At 39.7% G+C, this 27,248-nt stretch overlaps 1 long non-coding RNA gene across 1 annotated transcript; it reads right to left on the reverse strand.

Moving 5' to 3' along the window:
• Window positions 1–371: 371 nt before the first annotated feature.
• On the reverse strand, window positions 372–26,614 carry LOC131405004 (uncharacterized). Its single transcript, XR_009219890.1, has 3 exons — window positions 26,484–26,614; window positions 1,210–1,281; window positions 372–505 (listed from the first exon to the last, which is right to left on the reverse strand). It is a non-coding gene; the product is annotated as an uncharacterized LOC131405004 (long non-coding RNA).
• Window positions 26,615–27,248: the final 634 nt, after the last annotated feature.

Raw genomic sequence — 27,248 nt, forward strand, 5'->3', positions numbered from 1 at the left:
TAATTGAGTCAAGCTTCGGGGGAAGCTTCCAGGGAGGTGAGGCTTGAGCTGGGTACTCAGGAACCTGTGGAGTAAAGGGAAATAGTATTCCCAGGGGAAGCCACCACCCTAGGCTAGGTAATCAGGGCCTGGGCAAGGCAATGGCAGTGAGGGTGGCTAAGGGAGGGTGTGAAGGACACCAAAGAGGGACACAGGACTATGATTTCAGCCAAGGGGTCTTGGGTGAACAATGGGCCCACTGACACAGAGGTGGAAGTCAGGAGTGACACAGTTTTTATGGAATACTGACAGCACTTTCTCTAACTGGTTTGACTGCCCTGTTATGGCTTCATCTGCAGTGACTTTCCCTACATAGCACCTTTCAATCTGCAGGACTCCCGCTCTGTGCAAATTCCAGAAACCAGTGCAATATTCAGAGATGTTAATAGTAGTAAGATTCCATTGGTTCTTTCCATTCTGAGTAGAGGAGGCAAAAAATGGTCCATAGTTTTCTCTTGCCTCTGATCTAGGAGAGAGAAATCACACAGTAATTTGAACAGAGAAGGTTTGATATATATAAGAATTATCAACTATTTTCAGGGAATTAACTACACAGTGGGAATAAAAAGGAATGTTAAAGAATCTCTTATGGCTGATGGAGAGTACGCAAAGGAGGAACACACTTGGAAGAGGAGTGGATACCCAAAGGCTGGGGTTCAGCCCTTGTGGGAGAAGCTGTGGTTGCAGCCCACTAGATGGCAGAGAAGTTCTCTGGGCTGTCTCTGGACAGAACTGGTCCACAGTCAGAGAGCCAAGGCTGGTGGGCAGAGAACTGCTGGCTGGGGTTGCCAGCTGGAAGCCTCCTGCTGGGTGCCCACAAAATTTCCCAGCAAGTTGCTTTTGGAGGATGCTGCTGAACTCATGGTGAAGCTACTAGGGCTCTGCAAAACTCAATGGGAAGCTGCCCTGGGAGAATGCTGTATGCTGGGCTTTTCAGGAAGCCTGCTGAGTCACCCCTGCTTTTTATCAGGAATTCACTCATATAGCTGAACTCAGGAAACTAGGTGGGATACACACAGAACTAGCCATGAAGTTGCCAGCAGGAGTGCTGCTGAAACATGCTGGGAGTGAGCTCCACTGGAGTTCAGAGTCTTGGGATCAAGCAGAAAGGAAAGCACAATGGAGCCAGGGAGACAGTTTCTCTTCCCCTTGCCCCTCCAATGTTCTCACCTGACGAATCTTAACATGTGCCAGCTAGCATGGGAGAGATGTTCCAGGCATCTATGAAGGATGGATTTGAAGCTGAAAGGCAATAAATTGATAACTGGTATAGGATGTTAGTGGGCTCCATTGGAGGTGGAGGCGCTTCCATAAAACATTTTTACAAAATGTTACTTTAGGAAATATTCCTGCCAACTGAGAAATAAATCAAAATGAAGAACTCAAAATATAAAGTGTAAAATAAAAGGAAAAGAACAATTAAATCAATATAACTAAATAAAAATACATAAAGTAAATAATTGTGATTAAGAAAAAAGAAATAAAAACAGTTCTTACAATTATATATAATACAGGTTTCATAATTATGAACTCAGTTTTTGTATCACAATTTACTTTGACAAAAACTGGAAAGTAGCAAAGTTAAATTCTTCATCTAGCATAGGACATGTTATAGCTGTGGTTTTATTATTGATATCAATAAATTTAAGAGATTTTAAAAATAAGAATATCCATCCACTAGTGGAATAAAAGTTGAAGGGAAAATTTCCAAGTAACTAGAGACAGAAAGAGCAAGGAAAAATGTAGCAAAAACACAAGAAGATAGTAAGGGGCAAAAAATATATAAAATATAAAAGATTACAGTAGCTCAATCATACTAGTAATCATAGTAAACGTGGATGTTTTTATAGGACATGCTTAATGCAAAATGGTTCTGAATGGTTATAAAATAAGAGAATAGGCAAAGATATATGAAGTAAATGAAAATATTAAAAAAACCCAGAGAAAGTAGAATTTAAGGCAAAAAAGCAATGACTAGAAAAAGGAAGGCATAAAAATATCCATCACATGGCTTTCAATGGATTCCTCAGTAGAAACCCTACAGGCTAGGGGTGGAATGATATATTCAAAATACTGAAAGACAAAAACTGTCAGCTAAGAATACCCTATACAGTCACATTATCCTTTAGATATGAAGGAGAAATGAAAGCTTTCCCAGGCAAACAAAAGCTGAGGGAGTTCATTGCCACTAGCCCTGCCTTACAAGAAATGTGGAAAGGAGCCCTCCTACCTGAAGCAAAAAAGCAAAGGTTTACAAAGCTTTCAGCAAGGTGATAAATGGACAGACAGAATCAGAAAATTGCAACTCTATATCAGAATAGGTTAGTAAACAATTATAACATAAAGGATAAAGTAAAGAAATCAACAAAAATAACTATAAACACTTCAATTTGGTCACAAACCAGAACACAAAAAAGAATAATTTGTGACAACAAAAACATAGAAGGGGAAGAGGAAAAGGACAAAAACTTCATAGGCTAATGGAGATAGAGACTATCAGAAAAAGAACTATTTCATCTATGAGATATTTTGTACAAACCTCATGGTAACCACAATATAAAAAATCAGAGCAGAGTCACAAATCATAAATAGAGAAAATACATCAGAGAAAACCACCAAACTGAAATGGCAGTCAGAAATGCAGGGAAAAAGAAACAATGGAAATATAGAACAATCAGAAAACAAGAAATAAAGTGGCAGTATTAAGCCGTCATATATCAATGATCACTCTAAATGTAAGTGAATTGAATTCACCAATCAAAAGACACAGAGTGGCTGAATGGATTAAAAAGCAAAACCTGACAATATGGTGCCTCCAGGAGACACATCTCAGCTCTAAAGACAAACACAGAGTGAAGGGATGGAAGATGATACTCCAAGCAAATGGCAACCAAAAGAAAGTGGGTGTAGCCATACTTATATCAGACAAAACAGACTTCAAGACAAAAAAGATAACGAGACAAGGATGGACATTATATAATGGTAAAAGGGGCATTCCACCAAGACATAACACTTACTAACATATATGCACCTAACACAGGAGCACCAAAGCATATAAAGCAACTACTAACATACCTAAAAGGATAAATTCACAGCAACACAATAATAGTAGGGGAATTTAACATCCCACTTACATCAATGGATAGGTCATCCAGACATAAAGTCAACAAGAAAACAAAGGCCTTAAATGAAACACTAGACCAGATGGACTTAATAGATATATTCTATTGGATGGAATAGAACATGCCATCCAAAAGCAGCAGAATACACATTCTTCTCAAGTGCACATGGAACATGCTCAAAGATAGACCATATGTTGGAAAACAAAGCAAGCCTCAATAAATTTAAGAAGATTGAAATCATATCAAGCATCTTTTCTGACCACAATAGCATGAAACTAGAAATCAACTAAAAGAAGAAAGCTGGAAAAGTCACAAATATGTGGAGACTAAACAACATGCTACTGAACAACTGTTGGATCAATGAAGAAATCAAAGGAAAAATAAAAAAATACCTAGAGACAAATGAAAACTAAAACACCACATACCAAAAGTTACGGGATGTGGAAAATGTGGTACTAAGAGGGATGTTTACAGCAATACACGACTACCTCAAGAAATAAGCAAAATCTCAAATAAACAATCTGACACTATCACTAAAAGAACTAGAAAAAGAAGAACAAATAAAGCCCAAAGTCAGTAGAAACAAGAAAACAATAAAAATCAGAACAGAAATAAATGAAATAGAGACTAAAGAAACAGTAGAAAGGATGAATGAAACTACGAGCTGGTTCTTTGAAAAGATAAATAAAATTGACAAACTCTGAGCCCAGACTCACCAAGAAAAAAAGAGAGAAGACTCAAATAAATAAAATCAGAAATGAAAGAGTAGAAATACAAAGGACTATAGGAGTATGCTATGAAAAACCATACGCCAACAAATTGGATAACCTAGAAGAAATGAATAAATTCTTAGAATCACGCAACCTCCCAAAACTGAATCAAGAAGAAATAGAGTATTTGAATAGACCAATCATAAGCACAGAGATTGAAAAAGTAATAAAAAACCTCCCAAAAAACAAAAGCCCAAGACCAGACGGCTTCCCCGGTGAATTCTACCAAATATTCAAAGAAGTTTTGATACCTATCCTTTTCAAACTCTTCCAAAAAGTTGAAGAGGGTGGGATGCTTCCTAACTCATTTTATGAGGCCAACATTACCCTGATACCAAAAACAGACAAGGACAACACAAAAAAGGAAAATTATAGGCCATATTGCTGAAACATAGATGCAAAAATCCTCAACAAAAATTTAGCAAATCAAATACAATGATATGTCAAAAGGATCATACACCACGATCAAGTGGAATTTATTCCAGGGATGCAGAGATGTTTCAACATCCACAAATCAATGTTGAGTCACTACATTAACAACGTGAAGAATAAAATCACATGATCATCTCAATTGATGTAAAGAAAGCATTTGACAAGATTCAACATTCATTTTGATTCAACATTCAAATCTCTCAACAAAATGGATATAGAAGGAAAGTATCTCAACATAATAAAGGCCATATGTGACAAACCCACAACCAACATCAGACTCAACTGTGAAAAACTGAAAGCTATTCCTCTGAAAACAGGAACAAGACCAGGATGCCCACTCTCACCACTCTTTTTCAACATAGTATTGGAAGTTTTAGCCAGAGCAATTAGACAAGAAAAAGAAATAAAAGGGATCCAAATTGTAAAGGAAGAAGTAAGACAGTCACTATTTGCAGGTGACATGATTCTACATAGAAAACCCTAAAGAATCCACCAAAAGAACTGTTAGAAATGTTAACAAATACAGTAGAGTTACAGAGTACAAAATCAACATACAAAAATCAGTGGCATTTCTGTACACTAATAATGAACTAGCAGAAAGAAAAATCAAGAATACAATCCCATTTATAATAGCAATGAAAAGAATAAAACACCTAGGAATAAATTTAACCAAGGAGATGAAAAACCTATATACTGAAAACTGTAAGACATTATTGAAAGAAACCGAAGAAGACATAATGAAATGGAAAAATATTCCATGCTCCTGGATTGGAAGAATAAACATAGTTAAAATGTCCATATTACCTAAAGCAATCTACAGATTGAATGCAATCCCAATCAGAATCCTAATGACATTCTTCACAGAAATAGAACAAAGAATCCTAAGACTGATCTGGAACAACAAAAGACCCAAAACAGCCAAAGGAATCCTGACAAAAAAGAACAAATCTGGAGGTATCACACTCCCTGATCTCAAAGTCTACTACAAAGCTATCATAATCAAAACAGCATGGTACTGGCACAAGTACCAAAAACAGACACAAAGATCAATGGAACATAATTCAGAGTCTAGAAATAAAACCACACATCTATGGAAGCTAATCTTTGACAAACGAGCCAAGAACATGCAATGGAGAAAGGAAAGTCTTTTCAATAACTGATGTTGGAAAAACTGGACAGCCACATGCAAAAGAATGAAAGTAAACCATTATCTTATACCATGCACAAAAATTAACTCAAAATGGATTAAAGATTTGAATATAAGATCTAAAACCATAAAAAACTCCTGGAAGACAACATAGGCAGTAAACTTTGACATTGGTCTTAACGGTATGTTTTCAAATACCATGTCTACTCAGGCAAGGGAAACAAAAGAATAAATAAACAAATGGGACTATATCAAACTAAAAAGCTCCTAATGGCAAAGGAAATCATCAACAAAACAAAAAGACAACCCACTAATTGGGAGAAAATATTTGCAAATCATATATCCAATCAGGGGTTAATGTCCAAAATATGTAAAGAACTCATACAACTCAATGACCAAAAAAAAAAAAAAAACCAGACAACCTGATCAAAAAATGGGCAATAGTAATGAACAGACATTTTTCCAAAGAAGATATGGAGATGGACAACAGGCACATGAAAAGTTGTTTAACATGAGTAATTATTAGGAAAATGCAAATCAAAACTACAATAGGATATCACCTTACACCTATCAGAATGGCTATTATTATGAAGACAAGAAATAAGAAGTATTGGAGAAGATGTGGAGAAAAGGGAACCCTCATACACTACTGGTGGGAATGCAACCTGGTGTAGCCACTGTGTAAAGAGTATGAAGATTTATCAAAAAACTAAAAATAGAAATACCATATGATCCAGCAATCCCACTTCTGGGTATTTATCCAAAGAACATGAAAACACTAACTCAAAAAGATATATGCACCCCTATGTTCATTGCAGCATTATTCACAATAGCCAAGCATGGAACCAACCTAAGTGCCCATCAATGGATGAATGGATAAAGAAGATATGGTATATATATAAAGGTACTGGCACAAGTACCAAAAACAGACACACAGATCAATGGAGCAGAATTGAGAGTCTAGAAATACATGTGTATATACATATATATACACACACACATACACACACACACACACACACACACACACACACACACACATAATGGAATACTACTCAGCCATAAAAAAGACAAAACCATGCCATTTGGGGCAACATGGATGGACCTTGAGAGTATTATGCTAAGTGAAATAAGTCAGACAGAGAAAGACAAATACCACATGATTTCACTCATATGTGGAAGATAAACAAACACATAGGTAAGAGAACAGATTGGTGGTTACCAAAGGGGAAGGGGGGAGGTGGAGGGCAAAATGGGTAAAGGGCACATATGTGTGGTGACAGATAAAAACTAGACTATTGGTGGTGAACATGATGCAGTCTATACAGAAGCTGCAATATAATAATGTATACCTGAAATTTACACTATGTTATAAACCAATATGACCTCAATAAAATAATTTAAAAAAATCAACTGACTAAAAGAATGCAACAGTGGCTCTTAAATTGTATGGTCTCAGGATCCTTTTATACTCTTAAAAATTGGGGACTTCAAAGATCTTCTGTTTATGTAGTTATATCTATTGATATTCACTATATTAAAAAATAAAAGAGAAAAATTTAAAATAGCTATCAATTTGTTTAAAATAACAATTATCAACTCAATACATGGTAACATAAATAATATTTGTAAATAATGTTTTCCAAAACAAAACATCTATCATGTGTATATAACACTCATAAAGTTTAAGGCATTAAATAATATTATATCAAATTGTATAATTTGAAATATATTAAAAATTCAGGAATTGATAATATTGCAAGTGATATGGGAGGAGAGAAACTTTAAAATATTGCTGTTAGCTTTTGAAAGATTTAGTAAAGAATAAACTAAGATATACAGGTGGTAGCTTCTGGTAGTGACAAATTAGGTAATTTGGAACAACCCTTCTGCTGAGAGAGACTAGGAGAGCTGAACAAAATAATAAAACATTTGCTTGAAAGCATAAGAATGCTAACAAAGTACTGAAGAATTATGAGCCAAGATCTGGAAGAAAACAGATATGCTGAGAGATGAGCCCTGCATTGGGCGTTTTTTGCCCTAGGAATGTGTCCCAAACAAGAAAATGCAAATGAGAGGCTAAGCATTACTTTGACAGCTTCTTGGGGCTGGGAGACAAAATTGGAGTCTAAAATTGGAGTCTAAAATTGGAGTCTGCATGTGCACCACACACCTGTCACCCAGCCTTGGGTGGCTAAGGTCCTCTAGGCCTGAGGAGGTGGGGCCAGTCCCCAACCACCTGCATAGCCTTCAGGGTGGAGGAAGCCCACCCCCAAGAATTGTTCTCAAGTGGCAGCTTTCAACTGGAGACAGTCCCCATTTAGACTTGCTCTCTGATAGGGTCCCAGGCTTCTCCAGCTATCAACGCCCCCAGGTGTCTCTTACTGAAGAATACCCCAGCCAGCCTACCCAGCACGTCCCTGGCAAGGCAGTTGAATAACTTCTAGCTCTGACTTCAGGGAGAATATGTGCATTTGTGTAGGTTAAGGCTTGGAATTAGGCAGATGCCCTGTACCCCCAAGAGCCATCTCCTGGTCTCTTCTGACACCTGCCTTGTTCCAGGTCCCTGGCTCCCCCTGACCTGAATAGCTGCACATATGCAGTGAACACCCAGTTACACAGCCTTGGGCAGCAAGGGTCCTCCAGGACCGTGGAGCTTGGGATGGTTCCCAACAACCTACACAGCCTCCAGGATTGAGGGAGCCCACCCTCCAAAAATCATTCTGAGGTGGTAGCTTTTGACTTGTGACAGTCAGTCCCTAATTGGACTTGCTGCCTGATGGGTTCTGGGCTTCTCCAGAAATCAAGGATCTCAGGTGTCTCTTATTGGAGGATACCCTGGCCAGGCAATTGAATAACCTGCATTTCCCACTGGGTAGTGTTAAAATTAAAAGCAACCTCAACTAAAATTGGAGTGAGGAAGGCCTGTAGAGGTAGCTTTCATATCTTACCACTGGTCATCAATTAGCCCAAATAGGAAGATGGTCAATTATGGTGTCAGTTAATTACAGTGCCAGTTATAGACCTCAACAGGAAGAGATGTACCTTGCACTCAAAGACAGAAAGTGCAACTACTTTATTGCTCCAGGTGGAGGAAGGTAGGTTTCCTTTTTGCCCAGCAACAAGCCCAGCCAATAGAAACATCACAGCTCAGCCAACAAGAAACCGTGACCTGAATTCATACTCTCCTCCAATGAACTTTCATTTTTTCCTTGCTGATGACTTCCTTGTCCTGCCCTCCTTACTATAAAAGCATTCCCTATTGTGTAACCCCTAGGAATATCCCTCTGCCTGCCCTATGAGATGCTGTCTGATTGGCCAATTAGATCCTCAAATTTACTCAGCTGAATTTTGTTTTTAACAGATTGATGGCAGTGGTGGCATCTGAAGTGAACTTCCAATGACATTTGGGGACAACAAGAAACACACTTGTGGCACTTGCAAACCCTTTTGAGTTCACAGCCTTTCTCATTGTTTCTGGGAGCTGTTGGTAATTTCCTCTTGGTTTGAGCTCCACTTTCTCTTTGCATTCAAGCTCTCAATCTAATTGGGTTTCATTTACAGAGTCTTCCTTTCAGACCATGATTCCCAGGATGCAGTAATATCTCTTGGTCACTGTCAATTTTTTGATAGTGGAAAACCCCAACCCTTAATTCTGTCTCCAGATTCTGTTTTGGAATCAGCCCCCAGATTCCATGCTGGGAACTGGTGGTAGCAGCTGCAGTTTTCCATTCCAAATTTGAAATCAGTTCACATTTCTTGGAGTTGGCTGGTTCAATTCTTATCTCCGGTCCAAGGTTCCACAGGAATTGGTGGTGGTGCACACAGGGCCTTCTTTTGGCTAGGACATAGTAATATCCCTTGGTTACTGCCAATATATTAAGGTGCCACGACGTAATAACATCTCTTGGTTACTTTCAGTATATTAAGATGCACAGATTTGTTTGTCTTGTTTTGCGTAGATAAAGGCTAAAGAAATCGGATCCTTTACATCCAAAGAATTGAGCACACCAACTTCCAGCACACCTGCTTATTTTATGTTTAATAGCTATAGTCCCAGAAGTTGCAGATATCTAGAAAGATGGCACAATTTTACTAAAAACAATCTCTAATTACAATGCCCATTACAGGGAATATTCTAATTAGATAAAAGTTGCTCATCTAAGAAATACACTAGAGACCAAAGGGTCCCAAATTGGACAGAGAGAATGGGATGCCTACTTTAATTGGTATGCAGAAGACTACAAAAGGCTTCAAGATTCCAAAATAGCTTTAGAAAAGACTCATTAAAAAAGGCTAATGAAAAATTAAAGAGTTAAAAGGTACTTAAAACAAAAGACAACAGAATGGACATAACTATGGATGTGACTCCTATTGCTCCCTGTTGTCTTTTGTCACCTGAGTACTCATGTTTTACTAATTTTCTGTCTGCGTTGCCTTTCTACTCTGAAGAGACTATTAAACAATTACCATTTAAAATAAAACTACCTGAGGCTGCAGACAGGCCCCCTCAGTTGTCCTTGAGCCCTTGGTCAAAGACTGAACTAAGAGCTATAGTGAAAGAATTATCAAAACACTGGCCTAAAGATTGATGTCTTAATCGTAATCAACTAGGACATTGAAAAAGAGATTGTCCTCAAAAGCCCTATGCAAATTCTTCTACATCAACTTAAATGTCTCCTGGGCCGGCCCCGTGGCTTAGCGGTTAAGTGCCCGCGCTCCGCTACTGGCGGCCCGGGGTTCGGATCCCGGGTGCACACCGACGCACCACTTCTCCAGCCATGCTGAGGCTGCGTCCCACATACACCAACTAGAAGGATGTGCAACTATGATGTACAACTATCTACTGGGGCTTTGGAGGGGGGAAGGAGGAGGATTGGCAACAGATGTTAGCTCAGAGGCGGTCTCCCTCAGTAAAATGAGGAGGATTAGCACGGATGTTAGCTCAGGACTGATCTTCCTCATACACACAGAAAAAAAACAACTTAAATGTCTCCGTATGGGCCCCTCCCAGAGTTGATGAAACTCTGATGGATTTCCTGGAAAACTGCTGTGTTATTCCACTAAACACCCAAGGGAAAACTAAAATTAAAATTTTAATATGGTTATTTGATCTGCCAAAAATATTTACTGTTTGTTCTAGCTGAAACCTGAAAAGATATTTAAAAGGATTTAATAACTGTATGATCAGAAATTTGGCCAAACTGGAAACTGATATTCATGTTACTGCACAAAGGGCACGATCTGCTCACCACGAGACAAAAGCTAGTTGTCAAGAGGCAAGATGACGGCAGAGAAAGGGCATTTTACTACAGCTTGCTAGCAAGAGGGAAGATGGCCAACTAATGTCCGAAAGAATCATCTTATGGGGGCACAAAATCTTACAGCAGTTATATAGGTTGGTGGGTTATAGGGGATAGGGTTGGGAATGTGGACCCTCAGGTGTTACAGACTGGGAGTCGCCACACCAGGTCTTTCAGTTTTCATTGATGATGGCTATCAGCATAGACTTTCTGTTCAGGGGTCATCACATTCCTAAGGAACTCAAAAGAACAAAGCTATCATCTTATCACAGCTGGGAGGTACGTGCACAAACAGGGGTTGTAAAATCTACAGTGCAGTTAGATCTCTGGGAGGGTGCATATCCCAGCTGGGTTAGTTAGTCAGAGATCATTGAAAGTTACAATAGGATTTCTTCTCTACAATATGGCTTCCCTTATGTCAAGTTTGTCTTGAGCTAGTATCATTCAGAGCCTGATAGAAATCTTTTTGGCCTTCTTTCCAATGCTAAAGTAAAACTATGTACTCAGAGGAACAGAAGTAAATTGGAGGTAAAGTTATTGGAAAGGCAGATCAGCCTCTTTATTACTCAGGCTGCAATCCAGTTCTTTGGGGAACTGGAAACAACTGTCTTTGTCTTGCAAATCTCTGCAGGGCCAAATGTGTGGCTCTAGAAGTTCAAAGCGTACCCACCCTTTTTCCAATCCCCAAAACCGCACCTATTCCTCTCAAAATGCTTAAAAAGATCAAAACATTGAAAATAGAATTGTCCTGCATTTAATCTGTGCATTTTCATGTAAATTTTCCATCCCCATCTTCTCTAGCACCTAAGATCCATTCTTTGAAATGCGAACGTTTCTCATCAGAAAGGGGGAGGTATTTGGAAATTGGGCTAATAAAAAAAATCTTACATGTTCTCTCCATAAATACTAGCAAAAGCAAAAGCTATAAGATTTCTGTTTGCATCTGTTAGTGTCTGTGTATATGTTCATACATATATACGTTGTAAATGTGAAATGTTTTTCTATTTCAGGATGGTTTTGCTAAAATTGATTTGTAAAAGAGCTCTATTTATTTAGTTTCAAGGTAAGCACTTCTAAGGATTGGGCATTCTAAAATTCTCAGGGAAAAAAAACTAATGCAAATATTCTTTCAAGTTTATGTGATCTAAGATAATCTTCAGTAAATAAAACCTAGTTTAAATTTGTTGGTTTAATTAAAACAGACATGTCTTGAGTGTTATAAGTATTAAATATAATACTTTTATTCTGCCTAGGCTTACAAACTTGTCAACAAGAAAAAAAATTCAGTAAGATGAAATTTTCATAAGTAATCTAAACGTAATTTTAAGAGCAAGTAAATTAAATGCAAGCAGAATAAAAGGTTTTTTTAGGTGAACATTTCAAATAAGTTTCCCAAATCTTTTGGGTAACCTAAAACTTTAAAGTTTTTCTAAATTAAATTAAATGATAGCAACTTATTGAACATCTAGATCATTCCCTAATAAGACAAAATAATGAAAATTAATTACTGAACATAGGCTTATCTATTTTGGGCTTCTTATTTCAAAGAAACAAGATAAAATTGATTATTAGTAAACATGTGTCATGCTGGGAATTATTCTGTGAAAAAGCACATATTTCTAGAAATTTTATAAAAAGTATTTATCAGTCTGCCAATTCACAGATTGTTGATGTAAAATACAGTTCATAATTGCTTACTTCTTAATTTTCACTAAAAATTAAAGGTTTCTAAGGGTTAAAAATAAGATATAGAGGAGAGAAGTCAAGATGGCGGCGTAAGCAGACTCTGAACCCCCCTCCTCCTGTGGACACAGCCAATTTACAACTACTCGTGGAAAAATGATCCCTGAGAGAGAACTGAAAACTGGATAAGGGGAACTCCTGCAACATAGGAGAATCCTAATTGAGGTGGAAGAGGCAGAAACTCCCTTCTGGAGAGGAAAAACGCTGCCTTCACAAGCCTCAGCGCTTCACAGCCACCCGGGAGCAGCCCAAAGGTACGCAGCTCTCCCTGGAGCAGTGGGGCCCTGAGCCGGGGAGCGCCCCCGCTGTGGGCATTTTGTGGACCAAGCACAAACGAGATGAGTGGCATAATATCTGACTTTGCCTGCTACTAAAACATTGGGGAATACCCCCAGAAAAGCTAGTTCACAAAGAAATTAAAACAGGCTCTTAAAGGGTCCATGCACAAACTCACTCATTTCAGAAAGCAACCTAAAATCACCAGAAAGAAATGTGCACAGTGCTTTGGTGAAAACAGACTCACCTGATAGGCTCTGAGTACAATGCAGTGAGAGGTGAGACCTCTCCAGGGACTGGGACATTGGCAGCGGCCATTGTTGTGGCCTGGTGTGGGCATGCTGACACAGACTCCGTTGGAGTTCTCCCTGGGGACTGCTAGCCCAGGGCCTGCCCCACCCACTAGAGCACTGATTTAATCCAGCTCAGCCAGGGTGGGCAGCCCACCCTAGGGACCGGCCCCACCCAACAACAAGCCTCAGGCAACTTGTGGGCCTGCATGGATTGGTGACTGGATTCTCTGCAGCCTGGCAACTGAGCCCACTTCAGTGGGGCAGGGCATGCACAAGGAGTGAGTGGAGAGTGTGGGGTGGTAGTGGAGTGTGTGGGGCTCCTGCCATGGAGAGACGGAGTCCACTTCAGGAGGTTGGGGTGCGCACATGGGGCAGGACTGTGTTGACTGTGTGTGTGGACCTGCGGGTGGCAGGGCTTGTCAGCTACAGAAGACTTGTGCTTCTCAAAGACCCACATGGGGGTTTGCCCCACCTTCCAAAGCCTGAAACAATTGGGTGCTCCTGTGCCTGAGGCCAGCCCCACCCAGCTGCAATCCTCAGAGAGCTGACAAGAGACCTAAAGGCTGGAGGCTTATAGCATTTGTAAGCCCCTGAGCCTAACAACCTGCCACACTGGGGGCCTATGCACTTAAAAGAAATACTGAAACACATACTCAACGGGGAAAGACTGAAAGCCATTCCTCTGAGAACAGGAACGAGGCAGGGCTGCCCACTCTCACCACTCCTGTTCAACATAGTACTGGAGGTTTTGGCCAGAGCAATTAGGCAAGAAAAAGGAATAAAAGGAATCCAAATAGGTAACGAAGAAGTGAAACTCTCACTATTCGCAGATGACATGATTGTATATATAGAAAACCCTAAAGAATCTGTTGGAAAACTGTTAGAAACAATCAACAACTACAGCAAAGTTGCAGGGTACAAAATCAATCTACAAAAATCAGTTGCATTTCTATATGCTAATAATGAACTAACAGAAAGAGAGCTCAAAAAGATAATACCATTTACAATTGCATCAAAAAGAATAAAATACCTAGGAATAAATCTTACCAAGGAGGTGAAGGACCTATACAATGAGAACTACAAGACATTATTGAGGGAAATCCACGATGACATAAAGAAATGGAAAGATATCCCATGCACGTGGATTGGAAGAATAAACATAGTTAAAATGTCTATATTACCTAAAGCAATCTACAGATTCAATGCAATCCCAATCAGAATCCCAATGACATTCTTCACAGAAATAGAAAAAAGAATACTAAAATTTATATGGGGCAACAAAAGACCCCGAATAGCTAAAGAAATCCTAAAGAAAAAGAACAAAGCAGGAGGCATCACAATTCCTGACTTCAAAACATACTACAAAGCAATAGTAATCAAAACAGCATGGTACTGGTACAAAAACAGACACACAGATCAATGGAACAGAATTGAAAGCCCAGAAATAAAACCACACATATACGGACAGCTAATTTTCGACAAAGGTGCTAAGGACATGCAATGGAGAAAGGAAAGTCTCTTCAATAAATGGTGTTGGGAAAACTGGACATCCACATGCAAAAGAATGAAAGTGGACCATGTGCTATCGCCATACACAAAAATTAACTCAAAATGGATCAAAGACCTGAAGGTGAGACCTGAAACTATAAAACTCATAGAAGAAAATATAGGCAACACACTATTTGACATTGGGTTTAAAGGAATCTTTTCAGATGACATGCCTACCCAGACTAGGGAAACTAAAGAAAAAATAAACAAGTGGGACTTTATCAGACTAAAGAGCTTTTATAAGACAAATGAAATCAGAATCAAGATGAACAAACAACCAACCAGCTGGGAGAGAATATTTGCAAAACATACATCTGACAAGGGGTTGATCTCCATAATATATAAAGAACTCACACAATTGAACAACAAAAAAACAAACAACCCGATCAAAAAATGGGCAGAGGAAATGAACAGACACTTCTCCAAGGAAGATATACAGATGGCCAATAGGCACATGAAAAGATGCTCAACATCACTAATCATCAGGGAAATGCAAATCAAAACAACACTAAGATACCACCTCACGCCCGTTAGAATGGCTATAATCACCAAGACAAAAAACAACAAATGTTGGAGAGGATGTGGAGAAACAGGAACCCTCATACACAGCTGGTGGGAATGCAAATTGGTGCAGCCTCTATGGAAAACGGTATGGAGATTCCTCAAAGAATTAAAAATAGAGATGCCCTATGATCCAGCCATCCCACTACTGGGAATCTATCCAACGCACCTGAAATCAACAATCCAAAGAGGCTTATGCACCCCTATGTTCATTGCAGCATTATTCACCATAGCCAAGAAGTGGAAGCAACCTAAGTGTCCCTCGACTGACGATTGGATTAAGAAAATGTGGTATATATATACAATGGAATACTACTCAGCCATAAAAAAAGACAAAATCGTCCCATTTGCAACAACATGGATGGGCCTGGAGCGTATTATGTTAAGTGAAATAAGCCAGAAAGAGAAAGACAAACACTGTATGATCTCACTCATATGTGGAATATAAACAAACACATGGACAGAGAAAACTGGACTGTGGTTACCCGGGAAGTGGGGGTGGGGGGTGGGGGGTGGGGGGGTGGGGGGTGGGGGATGGGCACAAGGGGTGAAGGGAGTCATATATGGGGTGAAGGACAAACAAAAATGTACAACCCAAAATCTCACAATGTTAGAAACCATTAAAATATCAATAAAAATGTTAAAAAAAAAAAAAAAAAAAAAAAAAAAAAAAAAAAAGAAATACTGAAACACAAATGTGATATTAGAACTTTCAGCCAACTGTGCTGGGGCTCTCCACATCTGATAAAGAGACTGAAAGGCCCACAACAACTACAAGCAGCTGAGCATTATAACAGCTGGCCAGGAGCATAACTCAGCCTCCCTGGGCACCTACAGGGAGACCAAACACGCCACAACAGAAGGACATATGTAGCCCACACAGGGGTCACTCCTGGAACATTGAAAACTGAGGGAAGCACACTGCAGGCCCCCTAAGGCATCACTTATATAAGGTCACCTATCCAAGAGCAGGAGACGGAGCTGACCTACCTAATACACAGACACAAGCACAGGAAAAGAGGCAAAATGAGGAGGCAAAAGAATACATTCCAAGTAATGGAACAGGACAAAACCCTAGAAAAGGAACTAAGTGAAACAGAAATGAGCAACCTACCCGACAGAGAGTTCAAACAAAGAGTGTTAAGGATGCTCACTGATCTGGGGAGAAGAATACATGAACTCAGTGAGAATGTCAACAAAAAAATGGAAGATATAAAAAAGAACCAATCAGAAATGAAGAATACAATACTGGAAATGAAAAATTCACTAGAGGGACTCAAAGCAGAGTAGAGGATAAAGAAGAACGGATCTGAGAGCTGGACGAAAGACTAGAAGAAATTACCCAAGCTGAACAGGTAAAAGAAAAAAGAATCAAAAAGAGTGAGGACAGTCTAAGGGACCTCTGGGACAACATCAAGCGCACTAACATCCATGTTATAGGTGTCCCAGGAGAAGAGTGAGACAAAGAGAATCTATTTCAAGAAATAATAGATGAAAACTTCTCTAACCTAAGGAAGGAAACAGACATCCAGGTACAAGAAGCACAGAGAGGACCAAACAAGATAAACCCAAAGAGGCCCACACCAAGACACATCATAATCAAAATGTCCAGAATTAAAGATAAAGAGAGAATCCTAAAAGCCGCAAGAGAAAGACAAGTTACATACAAAGGAAACCCCATAATGCTATCAGCTGACTTCTCAGCAGAAACCTTACAGGCCAGAAAAGAGTGGCATGATATATTTAAAGTGCTAAAAGGAAAAAACTTACAGACAAGAATACTCTAACCGGCAAGGTTCTCATTCAAAATGGAAGGAGAGATCACAAATTTCCCAGACAAGCAAAAATTAAAGGAGTTTGTCACCAAGAAACAAGTGCTACAAGAAATGTTAAAGGGACTGCTTTAAGTGGAAAATAGAAGACCACAAATAGGAAAAATTATCTATTTCCATGATAAGAACGTAATGGATACAAATGCACAAAAAAGAAGTTAGATATGATATCAAAAACATAAAATGAGGAAGGAGGGGAGTTAAAGAGTAGAGCTTTCAGACAGAGGTCAAACTAAAGAGACCATCAACTCTGTATAGAAGAAGAAAGGAACAGAGAAGGACTACTAAAACACTGAGAAAAAAAAAGTTGAAAAATGGCAGTAAGTACGTACTTATCAATAGCTACTTTAAACGTCAATGGACTAAATGCTCCAATTAAAAGGCATAGGGTGGCTGACTGGATAAACAAACAAGACCCATATATATGCTGCATATAAGAAACACATTTCATACCTAAAGACACTCACAAATTCAAAGTGAAGGGATGGAAAAAGATACTCCACGCAAAGGGCAATGAAAAGAAAGCTGGGGTAGCAATACTCATATCAGACAAAATTGACTTTAAACAAAAACTGTAAAAAGAGACAAAGAAGGGCATTACATAATGATCAAGGGACCAATCCAACAAGAGGATATAGCACTTGTAAATATCTACGTACCCAATGTAGGAGCACCTAAATATATAAAGAAATTATTAACAGACATAAAAAGAGAAATAGACAGTAACACAATAATAGTAGGGGACTTGAACACTCCACTTACACCAACAGATAGATCATCCAAACAGAAGATCAATAAGGAAACATTGGCCTTAAATGACACACTAGAACAGATGGACCTAGTAGATATATACAGAGCATTCCATCTAAAAACCAAAGAATACACGTTCTTGTCAAATGCACATGGAACATTCTCCAGGATTGATCACACATTAGGCCACAAAACAAGTCTCCATAAATTTAAGAAGATTAAAATAATACCAAGCATCTTTTCTGACCACAATGGTATGAAACTAGAAATCAACTGTAGAAAGAAAATCAGAAAAGCCACAAATACATGGAGATTAAACAAAATGCTACTGAATAGCGATTGGGTCAATGAAGAAATCAAAGGAGAAATAAAAAAATACCTGGAGACAAATGAAAATGAAAATATGACATGCCAGAATTTATGGGATACAGCAAAAGCGGCTCTAAGAGGGAAGTTTATAGCAATACAGGCCTATCTCAACAAACAAGAAAAATCTCAAATAAACAATCTAACAATGCACCTAAAGGAACTTGAAAAAGAAGAACAAACAAAGCCCCAAATCAGTAGAAGAAGGGAAATAATAAAAATCAGAGCAGAAATAAATGAAATAGAGACTTAAAAAAAATAGAAAAAAATTAATAAAACCAAGAGCTGGTTCTTTGAAAAGATAAACAAAATTGACAAACCTTTAGCTAAATTCACCAAGAAAAAAAGAAAGAAGGCTCAAATAAGTAAAATCAGAAACGAAAGAGGAGAAATTACAACAGACACCTCAGCAATACAAAAGATTATAAGAGGATACTACGAAAAACTATATGCCAACCAATTCGACAATCTGGAAGAAATGGATAAATTCTTAGAATCATACAACCTTCCAAAACTGGATCAAGAAGAAATACAGAATTTGAATAGACCAATCACCAGTAAGGAGATCGAAACAGTAATCAAAAACCTCCCCAAAAATAAAAGTCCAAGACCAGATGGCTTCCCCCATGAATTCTACCAAACATTCAACGAAGACTTAATACTTATCCTTCTCAAACTCTTCCAAAAAATTGAGGATGGGGGGAAGCTCCCTAACTCATTCTATGAAGCCGACATTACCCTGATACCAAAACCAGACAAGGACAACACGAAAAAAGAAAGTTACAGGCCAATATCACTGATGAACATTGATGCAAAAATCCTCAACAAAATACTAGCAAATCGCATACAACAATACGTTAAAAAGATTATACACCATGATCAAGTGGGATTTATTCCAGGTATGCAGGGATGGTTCAACATTTGCAAATCAATCGACATAATACACCACATTAATAAAATGAAGAATAAAAATCACATGATCACCTCAATAGATGCAGAGAAAGCATTTGACAAGATACAGCATCCATTTATGATAAAAACTCTGAATAAAATGGGAATAGAAGGAGAGTACCTCAACATAATAAAGGCCATATATGACAAACCCACAGCTAATATCATCCTCAATGGTGAAAAACTGAAAGCTATCCCTCTAAGAACAGTAACCAGACAAGGATGCCCACTGTCACCACTCCTATTTAACATAGTACTGGAAGTCCTAGCCAGAGGAATCAGGCAAGAAAAAGAAATAAAAGGGATCCAAACTGGAAAAGAAGAAGTGAAACTCTCACTATTTGCAGACGACATGATTTTATATATAGAAAATCCTAAAGAATCCACCAAAATCTTTTAGAAGTAATAAACGAACATGGTAAAGTTGCAGGATGCAAAATCAACATACAAAAATCAGTTGCATTTCCAAATCAAAACAACACTAAGATATCATCTCATGCCCGTTAGAATGGCTATAATCACCAAGACAAAAACAACAAATGTTGGAGAGGATGTGGAGAGACAGCAACACTCATACACAGCTGGTGGGACTGCAAACTGGTGCAGCCTCTATGGAAAACCGTATAGAGATTCCTCAACGAATTAAAAATAGAGATGCCCTATGATCCAGCTATCCCACTACCGGGAATCTATCCAACGAACCTGAAATCAACAATCCAAAGAGGCTTATGCACCCCTATGTTCATTGCAGCATTATTCACCACAGCCAAGATGTGGAAGCAACCTAAGTGTCCCTCGACTGACAACTGGATCAAGAAAATGTGGTGTAGGGTCGGACCCGTGGCTTAGTGGTTAAGTGTGCGCGCTCCGCTGCTGGCGGCCCGGGTTCAGATCCCAGGTGCGCACGACGCACTGCTTCTCCAGCCATGCTGGGGCCGCGTCCCACATGCAGCAACTAGAAGGATGTGCAGCTGTGACAGACAGCTATCTACTGGGGCTTTGGAGGAAAAATAAATAAATAAAATCTTTAAAAAAAAAAAGAAAATGTGGCGTATATATACAATGGAACACTACTCAGCCACAAAAAAAGACAAAATCGTCCCATTTGCAACAACATGGATGGACCTGGAGGGTATTATGTTAAGTGAAGTAAGCCAGAAAGAGAAAGACAAACACTGTATGATCTCACTCATATGTGGAATATAAACCAACACATGGACAGAGAAAACTGTATTGTGGTTACCAGGGGCAATGGGGGTGGGCGATGGGCACAAGGGGTGAAGGGAGACATATATATGGTGATGGACAAACAAAAATGTACAACCCAAAACTTCACAATACTAAAAACTATTAAAACATCAATAAAAAAATTAAAAAAAAATCAGTTGCATTTCTATACACTAACAATGAAGTAGCAGAAAGAGAAATTAAGAATACAATCCCATTTACAATTGCAACAAAAAGAGTAAAATACCTAGGAATAAACTTAACAAGAGGTGAAAGATGTGTACACCGAAAACTATAAAACATTGCTGAAAGAAACTGAAGAAGATACAAAGAAATGGAAAGACATTCTGTGCTCTTGGATTGGAAGAATTAACGTAGTTAAGATGTCCATACTTCCTAAAGCAATCTATAAATTCAATGCACTCCCTATCAAAGTTCCAACAACACTTTTCACAGAAATAGAACAAAGAATCCTAAAATTTATATGGAACAACAAAAGACCCTGAATAGCTAAAGGAATCCTGAGAAAAAAGAACAAAGCTGGAGGTATCACACTCCCTGATTTCAAAATATACTACAAAGCTATAGTAACCAAAACAGCATTGTACTGGCACAAAAACAGACACACAGATCAATGGAATAAAATCGAAAGCCCAGAAATAAACCCACACATCTATGGACAGCTAATCTTTGACAAAGGAGCCAAGAACATACAATGGAGAAAAGAAAGTCTCTTCAACAAATGGTGTTGGGAAAACTGCACAGCCACATGCAAAAAAATGAAAGTAGACCCTTACCTTACACCATACACAAAAATTAACTCCAAATGGATTAAAGACTTGAATGTAAGAGCTGAAACTATGAAACTTCTAGAAGAAAACATACGCAGTACGCTTTTTGACATCGGTCTTAGCAACATCTTTTCAAGCACTATGTCTGACCGGGCAAGAGAAACAATAGAAAAAATAAACAAACGGGACTACATCAAACTAAAAAGCTTCTGCACAGCAAAGGAAACCATCAACAAAACGAAAAGACAACCTACCAATTGGGAGAAAATATTTGCAAACCATACATCTGATAAAGGGTTAATCTCCAAAATATATAAAGAACTGATGCATCTCAACAACAAAAAAGCTAACAACCCAATTAAAAAATGGGCAAAAGACCTGAACAGACATTTCTCCAAAGAAGATATACAGATGGCCAACAGGCACATGAAAAGATGTTCAACATCATTAACTATCAGGGAAATGCAAATCGAAACTACAATGAGAGGGCCGGCCCCGTGGCTTAGCGGTTAAGTGCGCATGCTCCGCTGCTGGCGGCCCAGGTTCAGATCCCGGGCATGCACCGATGTACCGCTTCTCTGGCCACGCTGAGGCCCCGTCCCACATACAGCAACTAGAAGGCTGTGCAACTGTGACATACAACTATCTACTGGGGCTTTGGGGGAAAAACAAATAAATAAATAAAATTACAAAAAAAAAAAAAAAAAACTACAATGAGATATCATCTCACGCCCGTCAGAATTATAGCCTGTCAGGCTATAATTAACAAGACAGGAAACAACAAGTGTTGGAAAGGATGTGGAGAGAAGGGAACTCTCATACACTGCTGGTGGGGGTGCAAACTGGTGCAGCCACTATGGAAAACAGTATGGAGATTCCACAAAAAATTAAGGATAGAACTACCATATGATCCAGCTATTCCACTGCTGGGTATTTATCCAAAGAACTTGAAAACACCAATACGTAAAGATACATGCACCCCTGTGTTCATTGCAGCGTTATTCACAATAGCTAAGACTTGGAAGCAACCTAAGTGCCCATCAAGGGACAAATGGATAAAAAAGATGTGGTATATATACACAATGGAATACTACTCAGCCATAAGAAACGATGAAATCCAGCCATTTGTGACAACATGGATGGACATTGAGGGTATTATGCAAAGTGAAATAAGTCAGAGGGAGAAGGTAATATACCATATGATCTCAATCATAAGTAGAAGACAAAAACAACAACAAACACACACATAGAAACAGAGATTGGATTGATGGTTACCAGAGGGGAATGGGGGAGTGAAGAGGGCGAAAGGGACAATTCAGCACGTGTGTGGTGATGGGTTGTATTATTAGTATTTGGGTGGTGAACATGATGTAATCTATGTAGAAATAGAAGTATAATAATGTACACCTGGATTGAAATTTATACGTTATAAACCAATGTTACTACAATAAACAAAAAGTTTAAAAGAAAAAAAGAAAAGTGCATTGAAAAGGAAAAAAAAAAAAAGAAAATCCAATTTAAAATGGGCACAGGTTTGGACACTTCATCAAAGAAGATACACAGATGGCAAATAAGCACATGAAAAGATGCTCAACGTCATTAATCATGAGAAAAATGCACATAAAACCACATTGAGACACTGCTACATACACGTTAGAATGACTAGAATTAAAGAGGTTGACCATACCAAGTGTTAATGAGGATGGAAAGTAACTGCAACATGCCTACATTGCTGGTGGGAACACAAAGTAGTTCAGCCTCTTTGGAAAACACAGTTTTAAAGTGGAGTTTGTTATGCTGCTGTAACAAACTAGACAAATTTCATGGCTTAAAACAACTCAGATTTATTACTTTACAGCTCTGTAGGTTAGCAGTCTGACACAAGTCTCCTTGGGCTAAAATCAAGGTGCTGGCAGAGCTAGGTTCTTTTTCGGAGACTCTAAAGATTAATGCATTTCCTAGCCTTTTCAAGCTTCTAGAGACCACCACATTCCTTACCCTATGGCTCCCCTCCTCCACCCTCAAGACCAAGAACTCTGCATCTCTCTGGCCCTGCTTCCCTTGTTGCATCTTTTTTCTACTCGCCTGCTTCTCTTTCCCTTTTAAGGGCCTTTGTGATGCACTGGGCCCACCTGGATAATCCAGGATAATCTCCCTATTTTGAAGTCAGTTGATTAGCAACCTTAATTCCATCTGCAAACTTAATTCACCTTTGCCAAGTAAACTAATGTATTCCCAGGTTCCAGGGATTACAACATCTTTGTGGGCCATGACTTTGCTACCACAAACAGTTTTTAAAATAAAGTTAAACATACACATACCATGTGACCCAGCAATTCCACTTCTAGGTGCTCACCTAAGAGAAGAAGACTTATGTTCACACAAAAACTTGTTTTCAAATATTTATAACAGCTTTATTCATAGTCAAAAAACACAATACTGAAAATAAGTCAAATGTCCTTCAACTGGTGGATGGATAAACTGTTGTACATTCATACAATGGATACTACGTTCAGCAATAAAACAGAAGGAACTGCTGATACAGGCAACAACACGGATGAACACTCAAATAAATGTCTTGTGCTAAATGAAAGAAACCAGACTCAAAAGGCCACATACTGTAGGATTCCATTTATATGATATTCTAGAAAAGACAAACCATAGGGAAAGACAACAGATCATTGGTCGCCAGGGGTTAAGGGTGGGGGAAGAGTTCACTACAAAAGAGCAACTCAAGGGAGTTCTGGGTGCTGGAACTGTTCTGTATCTTGATTTTGGTAGTTGCACAGCTCCATGCATTTGTCAAAACAGTTGTACAAAGAGGAAAACAAATACATCATTTCTCACCCATCAGATTGGCAAAAATTCAAAAATCTGACAATGCCGATCTGACAATTCCCAGAGCAAGGAGGACTGAGACACTGTTGGCGGGAATGGAAATTGTTAAAATTTCGGAGAATGATTTGGCTGCAGCTCGTCAAGTTGCAGATGCACATCAGCCTCTGGCCCAGCAATCCACTCACAGGCAGGTGTCCATTCTAGGGAGTCCTTCACGTGTGTGCTCGAGGAGACACACACAAGGATAGTCATTAAACATGGCAGGGGAATGAATTAATTGTGGTTAGTAGTTATTTAAAAAAGAAAGGAAAGAAATGCATATGGGAAAGAATCAACCCTGCTGGCTACATATATGATTTGGGAAGGTAACTCATCGGTTTGTCTACTTAATAGTACGTAGCACAGAGAGCACTGTACTAGGAATCTGGAGACAAGTCTCTGAGCACTTAGTTCCAACCCTGCCACTAAAGTAGCAGTCAGACTATGGACGACTTGAGAAACCTCACTTTCCATCTCCTGGAAAATGAAGAGGTTAGGATCTACAATCACTAAAATTATTTCCAACTCAACAGTTCTATGATTCAATAAGTCAACAATCAAAATTATATTCCAAAGTAGCTATGTTGAGAAACTGTTTTTCCCAGACACCCTGAAATCAGAAACTATGAGAGACATAAGACATCTTAATATATTGATACATGAAATGGTCCAAATTTCTTGGCCTGTCTATGACCAGCTGTTTAATCAAGATTGTAACTCAGAAAGAGCATATAAACAGCGAAACCCACCATATTAACTTGGGTCACCCTCAGGTAAAACTTATATATCCTCTCCCATTTTAACATTCCAAAACAAGTTCACCATACCAATGAGTCCATCTTGTCAACTCCAGGTCTGTCTAGCGAAAAGTCATTCATGTATATGGTAAGATTTACCTGATTTTTTTTTTTTTTTAAAGATTTTATTTATTTATTTTTTCCCCCAAAGCCCCACTAGACAGTTGTCTGTCATAGCTGCACATCCTTCTAGTTGCTGTATGTGGGACACGGCCTCAGCATGGCCAGAGGAGTGGTGCGTCGGTGCGCACCCGGGATCTGAACCCAGGCCGCCGGCAGCGGAGCGCGCACACTTAACCACTAAGCCACGGGGCCGGCCCTACCTGATTTTTTAACAAAGATAAAATCATGAATGTCTTTTTGTATTTTCGCCTGTTTCATCTATAAAGATCTTACATTATAATTTAATAGCTTCAGCCTGCTACAATAATTTAAAGAGCCTTTTGAAACTTGCAATATGCCATGTCCAACAGGATCTAGCAAAAAAGTCAGTAGTTCAGAATTCAAAAAATCTTATTTAAAAATGTCATTACCGCCAATACTTACACTTCAAAGACACCAATAGCCAACTTGTCATTTGTTCCTACTGCAGAATTTAATAGGCTATTAACTTCTGGTATCATCCAAAAGCATAATTAGGATGCTAACATTAAAATGTATTTATTTAATGAGAAATATTAAAACTAATGATTAAACTATTAAACTAAATGATTAAATATTAAAACTAATGACAACTATCTGTTGTCTTTCCCTATGGTTTATCTTTTCTAGAATATCATATAATGAAATCCTACCGTATTTGGCCTTTTGACCTTTCACCTTGTCAGTCAAATCAAAATTTCAAAATTCTTGTTCTATGGGCTTTCCAAATCTAAATTCTTACAATTCTAAATGAGTACGGAGACAAAACACACACTACATACTACTTCTAAAAACCTCATCCTTATCCGATCTTAATTTTAGCAGCAACTGCCAAGAAAAACCTTTCCACTGAAACCTAAGTTCCATACACATTATGTCAATCGATCTCATCAACTGATCAATCTTCAATCTTAACAGAAGGTGAGTTATTATTGGGAAGTTACATAATTTGCACCAAAGATTGTTTAAAGCTCCTTTCATTAAATGCAGTTTACAAGAATTCACAGGTTTCAAGTTTGCCTTGCAAATATAGAGTCAATTATCAGAAACCATAAATGAGATTAGGCTTTTCTATAAAAGTGGTCCCAAGGAAGTAGGAACATTTATTTGTTTAAAGAAGGCAATGAGGAGCCCAATAGCCTGAGCAGAGTCAGGCAGAGGAGGGCTGACCACAGTCCACCTTCTGAAGGGCAGTGTTCACCCGGGGATACGGAGACCTGGCCTAGACCGGGTCCCGGGGGCGTGAACTCAAGGGCGCGCGCAGAGGGCAGGCGACTCCCTGCCGCCCCCTGCACCTCCGCTGGGTGGGCAGGAGGCCCTACCGAGGTAAGGCCCCGCCAAAGCAGAGGGACCCGCCGGCCAGGCGGCGCTCCTCTGCTCCTCCAAGGGACAGAGGTTGGCCTCCCCCGCCTGGGGCAGCCCGCCAGCAGCCCCGTCCCCTGGCCCCCACCCCCGACACCGCGCTCCCGCCATCTGCGGCGGCGATCTCCACGCCGAGCCCGACCCCCACCGCCTACCTGGGCGCCGCTCCTACCCACCGCTCCTCCACACTGCAGAAAGAAGAGCTCCCCAGCGCTGAAAATCCTGGAGGAAGGATCCAGAAACCGCCCATCCCCCCACACAAACCTCCGAGGCAGCCACCTCCGCACCAGGGACCCCGCCTCCAGCGCAGGCGCCCAGGGGCTCTCCCGCTCCCCAGCGCCTCTGCCGCTCAGAGCGCCGGTCCTGCGCATGCGCGGGCCTCCGAGGCTACAATGGGAAACGCTGGGGGGGGCGCTGGGAGGAGGGTGGGGATCGAGGTGTCCCTGAGACGGAGAGCGGGAGCGGGAGCGGGCTGGCGCTCTGCAGCCCTTGACTCTGCTCTCCGTGGATGACCGTCAGCTCCTGGAGATGATGTGCCTTCCCTTGAGGCGGCTCCTCCTGTCCTGAGAAGCGCGTCACGCGATGTAACATTTGTTTTAAAAAGAACGATGACATCCTTAACACCCGATGTGTCGTGTCCCCAGAAGAATTCTCTGCTTCCCCAGAAGACTAGACAGTGAGCAGCTGGGACAGAGTTCTGACCCAGGAAGGAAGGATGCTGAGGGCGAAGCAGTCTCCCCTCTGCCGGCTCCTTCCCCTGATCTGTGGCCGTGATGGGGCGACAGCGCTGGGGACTCGTGCAGGCGACAACGCTCAACTGTTTGCCCACGGTATTACATTTCTTACGGTTTAGTGGTTAAAACGGGAGGCTAGCTGTCAGTTTTTCAGACAACTTCATTTGCAGAAGTGTCTTTTGACAA

This window comes from Diceros bicornis, chromosome 4, assembly GCF_020826845.1.
Source record: "Diceros bicornis minor isolate mBicDic1 chromosome 4, mDicBic1.mat.cur, whole genome shotgun sequence".
Lineage (NCBI taxonomy): Eukaryota > Metazoa > Chordata > Mammalia > Perissodactyla > Rhinocerotidae > Diceros > Diceros bicornis.